Source organism: Oreochromis aureus, linkage group 7 (assembly GCF_013358895.1).
Source record: "Oreochromis aureus strain Israel breed Guangdong linkage group 7, ZZ_aureus, whole genome shotgun sequence".
NCBI classification, from domain to species: domain Eukaryota; kingdom Metazoa; phylum Chordata; class Actinopteri; order Cichliformes; family Cichlidae; genus Oreochromis; species Oreochromis aureus.
In genome coordinates this window covers 9,763,467-9,770,865 of record NC_052948.1, presented here as the reverse complement: position 1 = coordinate 9,770,865, position 7,399 = coordinate 9,763,467, and the positions used below count along the sequence as shown (strand labels likewise).

Genomic DNA, 7,399 nt, shown 5'->3' with positions numbered 1-7,399 from the left:
AAAATAGTTCTTCAAATTATTTTACAGGAAACTCCACAGCCTATTTGTTGAGATATTGATCAAATTTCAATTTCTAGGGTTTAACAGCAGGGAAATAAATTATGCACTCCGCCAAACATAGTATTGGTACAAATACCAAAGCATGGACAAAATCAGTACAAATATTTGATCTCCACATATAGTTTCTGGGGAACAATACTGCTGACAGTCATATAGAGCTTTCCTTCTATTAATATGTGCAGGCATATTCTCAGTAGATTTACAGCAAAACAAACAAACAGTGTTGATAGAATATCAATCTCCTTTTTCCTTCTCCAGTGACTGTCCTTTGGGTATTCTAGCCGAGTTTGCTGTTTTGTTTGTTCACTTTTGTTTTTTAGGCCAGCATTTCATCATTTCATCATCCATCATGCTACAAGGCAGGATATAAAATCATTCCATCCACTGTGTGACAAAGAGCTTCATTCTTTTGCCTCTGAATGATGCAACTTTATCAATATTTACCAAACAGTGGGACGCTGAGTGCTTATACAAGCGATGATCTATGATATTTCTATAATATTGCTGAGAAGTGAATTATGCTTCCTCAGTGGGTCCTGTTTTTCTCCCCTGCTCAGTAGGTAGGCAATGCAGATACTTCAGACAGCACCCTGATGCTAAAGACAAACCCTGACTGGGTCTTTCTCTCGTATACTTTGTCTCTAGTAATTAGTGGAGTGATCGTGCTGGATGTCCACATTCTACACCACTGAATAGCTTTTCTACTAATTCATTCACTGAACATGCAGCTCATTTAGACTACTCTTGCTTTTATTAATTGGACTTGGAGCTGATATGGATTCTACTGAGCCGATCTGTTCGCAACTACTTTGTCAATCTAGCCTTTAAGTGCCTAAAGAAAGAGTAATTGAGCTGTTGATTTTCCTTATCATATTCAGAATTGGTAAAAGGCTAAGACTAACAGATGGTAGCCGTACTAGCTGTATGCTCTATGCAACTGTACTTACAATTAGTTGATGTTTAAGCTAAAATCCTAATTGTGCAAAGACGGTGAGGTTGCAAATATTCTGCTGTTAAGCCAGAGTCACATTAAAGAAGAAAGATAAAGGTGTTGTGCTGCGCATTACTCATTAGCTCTTTGTGGTGCTCTTCAGTACAGGACTCTTTGAACCCCCAATGTCCTTGGTGCACCGCTGACATCCGCACATTAGCACTGAAGCAACACACACAGAAATAGAAGAGGCAAACAAAGGACATTTTTCAGCCAAAAATACTGAATAACCCTTTCAGACTGACAGTATTTATCATTTTAGCATGCTAAGCTGAATCCAACTTAAACTGAAGAATTTTGACTGTGGGTCAAGGTGAATGATCAACAGGTAAGTTTAATCAGTTTACTAGATGTCCAGATATTTCACTAGATAGCACTTTTAACCTCCTCAAGGTGCTACAGAGCAAGGTCAAGGGATAACCACTATATGCAGCACATGCAATTTTGAGTTGTAAAAATATTTTAACCACACTCGTCGTCATAGAAATCCACTGGCCCGTATTGTTAGTGGGGCAAAAAAGACATACATGCTCATGTAAATCCACATGCCCAGCTTTTCTGTTGACATTAACAGGGCAGTTTGAGTATTACAGCAGCTTATTTGCTGTTTATTGGCCTGACTATGAATAACAAGGAGTATAAGGGCATCATTGTCTCAGTAGTTAGTAGTTATAGGATCTGCTGATATTCCCTTCCAAGAAGATATAAAGGGACAACAATCATTTGGATTAACCCTGAAACAGGTTCACTCACATATCTATTAACAGTCACAGAAATATTTAAAATGCAGTAACTATGCATCAAGCCAAGTGAATTAAATATTGTGCATGCAAGGTATGTGCAGTAAAATGCGTATATAAATATTTTGCTCCCCTTGGTAAAGCTTGTAGCAGTTTAAGCCAGACAATTATGCTCACCATGCCAGTTGATAGCTGACCAAATGAAACACGTGTCAGCAAGGTGGTTAAATTAGTCTTCCAAAAATTTTTTCTTGCAGCTTCTCCTGCAGTTTCTGGCTGCACTCTTGTTAATCTATCCACCGACCCAGCTTCCTCTCCTTTAATCAATATTGTAGGATCATAGGGCTCTGCAGAGCTGTGTGCTGAATTTATGCATATGTTGGAGTATCTTATGTGTAAGTCTTCTGGAAGTTCTTCTATATATGCGGCAGGGTGTTTGACAGTGTTCCCCTATGAATCCTCAGCATGCTGCCTGCTATCCTGTAGGGAGCAACACAGTGAGCCAAACAGGTACCACCAAAGGCAAATGTAAAGCCACTTATGCACGGCTGTCCCTAAGTGAACATACATCTGGGAATGTACCTTTGAATTTCAAACCAGATATGCTCCTATGTGGCTCGGTGTGTATTTGTGTCTGTCTATTGCGTGTACACAATGCAGGCTCAGCAGATTCCAGCCTTCACAGACTATTGGCTTGTACAACAGTATTACTCTCCTCTTTAATATCTTCAGTTAATGTGAGTCTCTGGCTAATTGAAAATGAACAAGTCTATGCCTCCCTGCAGCGCTTTTATAAGATGTTAAAGAGACACACACCCTTTCCGATGCAGGACAAACATCAGATGGCTTTGACTGTATGCAAGAAATAGCTTGCTCTTGGTGAATAAATCAATAAATTCTTTAGAGCAGAGGCACTCCACCAGGTGAAGCTGTGGTACCATTATTTCTTGCCAAGAGGGAACAGCTGATAAATCAGGAATATGTGGAGATAAAAACCACATATAAAGCCAGTGCAGAGCGTGTGTCTCCAGTGGCAGTGATTTACAGCAAGCTGAGCTAAACTGCTTACCGTCAGGAGCTGTAATGGATGCCAGCGTCTGCTCTTAATTTCTCTGGCTGGGGATAGATATTGCTGCTGTTATTTTCTCCCAGGGCAATTTCACTGATGTCTCCCAAGGTACCCTACTGTGTTATATTTAAGCCATATGGGAGCAAAATGGTGCAATTAAAAATGTGCAGAAAACCTCTGAAATTGATCGCTAAGATAGTAAAGTTTTGGTTTCAATAAGCACAGAAATATATATGTAAGTATTAATACATTAAAGAAAATACCTACTGTTTCCCCTTTCTGTGGATGTCACGATGAGTCCCTAGAGCCAGGATAAGAAGAGACAAGCATTAGCGAGAGATGAGCTGGAAAATTTAAACAGTGGGGAAAAAATGGGTCTCGTTAATGATCAAAGTTGTAATTAGTGTGTTGGGGTAAATCAGTGTGGGCATCTATGTGAAAAGTGAGGAGGAAAAAAAACGTCCCTCCGTGTTTCACTGTCTTCACATGCAAATATTACTGTCAGCGGTTGCAAACAAATATTAAAAAATGTCTATATTTAGTGTTGGTGCTGCAGTTTTCTGCCATCCCGATAGCTAAGATATGATAATCTGAAAAGCTGATGAATTTCAGAGCCGCAGTGATCATGCATATTCATGAAAAGTTATTTACAACTTGCAGGGGTTCTTGCATTTGGCAGTTCATCATGTGAAAGGCTTACATAAGCCAAATTATACCATACCATATAGATGCTCTGCAACAGGTTGGCCTTCAGATAGTGATCCCTCCTGCCATCTGCTGTTTATTGAGCCAATTGCAGCTTCTTAAATATCACTTTCAAACCGTTCAGTTATCTTTCCACTGTTTCCATTGTGTACAGATCGTTGCTTTCAAAAAGATACGCATCATTCATTTTCTCTATAGAAAAGGATATATATGACATATGTAAATGGATTTTAAAATTGTAATTTCATCCAGAAATTTACTCACTATTTAATTTTTCTTCCACTGGACGAGCTGGAAAGTAATCAAGGACGATCGTGTCTCCACCCCACCATTTGCAGCACACGAAATCCTAGTGTAGTACCAAACTACACCAGCAGGTTTACAAGTGCGAAGGCCCTCTCTCTACCTGTGCTTCTAGGATGATGCAACCATGGTTTCTATTTAATGCAGGTCTGTTAAATAACCAGTAGATGGCATCAGTAGTTTAAGATTAACACTTGTGGGCTCAGTGTAGCCGGTCAATTCTGCACGACTACTCCAAATTATGCTTTTCTTTTTAGCAAAAACACTGATGCAGTGGCGCAAATATGCAGTCGGTTGATTAGAATGTCAGCATTAATATAAATGAAAGCTGATCGCTGTAGCAGGCGTATTATTTGCTTGTCCCTTAGGAAGCGAGGAGGAAATACTATGAGCGGCCTACTTCACGTAAAACTGCTAAAGTGAAAAACAAAAACAATGAGGGAAAAGATCTGATCCGCCTGCAGCAGCTGTACCAGAACAGATAGATATGTCATTAAAGACACTTTTCATATAAAAGTGCAACAAAGAAACAGCAGAAATCTCTCTCTAATGTAGTTTTGTGTCGTACATCACCTCTGCTCTATCAGCGAGGCTTAAAGGGACAAACAAGAAAATTCTGCTCTAGTAGCCAGCTGGCATACTTCTAGCTCACTGAGACCGAGACGGACACTGTTAAAATGGCCTCGGAAGGAAATTATTATTTCATTCTGTAAATGTTCTTACTTCATTACAATGAATAAATGAATGGACGAATGAATGAAACGCCAGAGCTTTTTTTCTATTCCAGAATGAATGAACGGCTATAGATGCCACCTCAGAGTGACACACCGGTCCACTGTGGTCGACTTCCGGGCCTTTTTGGTGGCTGTTAACTAGGTTTAGGGTCTTGCCTCCCCTCCCACACAACACTGCTGGCTGACCGCTCTTTTGCTATTTTTATCCCCGTGGTGCTGTTTCTGTTTCCCAGCCAGCCAGCAGAGAGGAGAGCAGAGGTGCGGGCGTCTCTCATCACACCCACTTCTCTCTCTCTCTCTCTCTCTCTCTCTCTCTCTCCCTCTCTTTCTCTCTCTCTCTTTCCAAAAATAGCCGTGAGTCGTGATCAGCTCGTCCTTGAGAGAGAGAGAGAGAGAGAGAGAGAGAGAGAGAGAGGACTGTATTATTGCTTAGAATCAGAGGAGGGGTTATGGATTGATACAAATAGTCACCCCCGCCAAGCCAACCCCAGCGCAGGCTGAATTAATGTGTTGCTATTTTTGGGAGCCCCGTGTTTCCAGGGGAGACCTAATGACGCAATGACGTCAATGCGGGTCAATCGCAGACTGGAGGAATTGAGTGGCTTCCATTTGGGGCTTTTGCAGTATTTCCTACAGAAAGGATGGAAACGAGTAGAAAATGGAAGTATATTTCCTCCAAAAATGCATCGAAAATAGAGGTGAATCAAAATACAGAAGTGAAAATGATCACAGTGGCATCACGTCGCCCCAACCCTTCGAGCATCAGCGATAGTAAGGGAGGTGTGTATATATGGATGCTTTTTTTTTCCTCCTCATCCACAGCGCATCTGTGGGATGATACCTGCCAGTGACTAGCGTTGAGGAATAACATTTCTGAGAACATTTCTGTGTGTTTGATGTGCACATTGCCGGCTGTTTGTTTTTCGTATGATCTTTGTATGTATGTGTACGTATTGTGTTGTTTTTCCCTGCGTAACGCTATGTGCTTTCTCTCGCTCTGCCATAATTACAGCTACATGTAAATTATACTGTTTTATTAGCATTTTTTGTTACGTTTTTTTGTTTTTAATGTTCTCCCAAGGGCTTTAGCTACACAATCCCGACCTATTCCAAGCGCTCGCATCTAGACGCACCGAGGTAACGAGCACCTTCTCCATCTCATTAAATAACACATTTATTTGTCTTTTTGCTCTTGGCTTTCGTTTGATTTTGTTCGTGTACCGCATTTTATATCGAAATTGTTGGTCGCGATTTGCATGGCGGTAAAATGAATATCAGCTATTGTGGCTCAAGATTGTGCGCGTCATGGTTGCTTGCAGCTCGGCGACCTGCCGACGCGCGCGCAGCCAAACGTTGGTGATGAGTGGTGATTTCGTTTTTCCAAAACTTTGAGTTCGCCTGTGGATCATCATTTGTAGTGAAAGTTTAAAGCATGCATAGTGTAGGTTCTCTCTCTCTCTCTCTCTCTCTCTCTCTCTCTGTGTGTGTGTGTGTGTGTGTGTGTGTGTGTGTGTGTGTGTGTGTGTGTGTGTGTGTGTTTCCCTCTCAAAGATCGAGAACACATTATTAGACGATAGTAATTTTTCAGTGGGTAGGCTTCTGGACAGGTGACGTGTGTGTAGGCAGGATGAATTTACAGTGCAACCCCTTGCTACAATAAAAAGCCCAAGAGATTGATGTTGCATGCAGCAGTAAGATGGTTGCTTAAACAGACACACACACTTTTAGACAGACAGGCACACACACACACACATTTGACTTGCACACATGCACAATGTCGTGAGTGGAGGAGAGGTGGGGGTGGGGTAGGTTAGGGCGTTTACCGGCAGGGCTGGTGTGAGGCTTTCAGAACCATGGACAGCTCACGTGAAGCTCATCCAGTGTGGTCTGCCTTCTTCTGTCCGCACTGCCTGCAGCATCACTTCCAATAGAGCCTCATAAATACGCACCAGATGACTTTGCTTTTCATTGTTGAAAGTGTGTTATCATTGTAATAAATATATTTAACCCACAGGCCCTACACATGATCATATTTCATATTTTCTTTCCTCTGGAGATTTGCTAAATTGGCACCTGTGCCAAATGCTTTGAGGTGTAGTGGGAAACTTATTGAAAATGTTTATTAGCGTCACATGTCAGAATATTTGTGATCATGTACCGTTTCACCTTTATGCCTGCTTGCTTTCTGCAGCAAGTGTGTGTACACGTTTTAACGTCACTTCACTTGAAATCCAGATTCTTCTCTGGCCTTGTGCCTCATTGTAAATTAATGCACATTTCATTAAAAAATGTACCCATATTCTCATCTTTTTCTCTTTTTTCTTCCATTTTTGAATCCACAAACAGTGCGTCATCCTCTACTTCTCGTAGAAATCATGAATGGCTTTCACGCACTCTGGGACTTTTCAGTGTTATTCACATGTGCACTAGTTTTACTGAATTGCCTCTTTTCACAGGAAAATGTGTTAATTTCAAATGCTCTCTTAATTTACATTTTGCCAGTTGATAATGCAACAGACTGTCAGCCACTGGCTCTGTGTAAATGTAAGGTGTGGTGAATGTAAACCACAACAAGGGATCAAGTAGGTTGTGTAGAAATGAGTGTTCCATAAGTCTTGCAACTAAATATTTTTTCATGCATTGGTGGACATTTTAAAAGGAATAGCATTTGTTTGCTGAAAGGCTTGACAATATGATACATTTTTCAATGTTTAAATGTTTGGGTGTGGAATATTGTCCTTTACAATCTATGCTCATAGAGTGCATATCTACACCAGTACAATTTTATGTACATTAA

At 40.8% G+C, this 7,399-nt stretch overlaps 1 long non-coding RNA gene across 2 annotated transcripts; it reads right to left on the bottom strand.

The window, feature by feature from the left end:
• Positions 1 to 1,097: 1,097 nt before the first annotated feature.
• Positions 1,098 to 3,649, bottom strand: LOC120440822. Of its 2 annotated transcripts, none has more exons than XR_005613547.1 (4): positions 3,582 to 3,649; positions 3,124 to 3,161; positions 2,861 to 2,976; positions 1,098 to 1,213 (listed from the first exon to the last, which is right to left on the bottom strand). It is a non-coding gene; the product is annotated as an uncharacterized LOC120440822 (long non-coding RNA). The 2 variants fall into 2 exon arrangements; XR_005613546.1 differs by lacking the exon at positions 1,098 to 1,213 and adding an exon at positions 1,550 to 2,271.
• Positions 3,650 to 7,399: the final 3,750 nt, after the last annotated feature.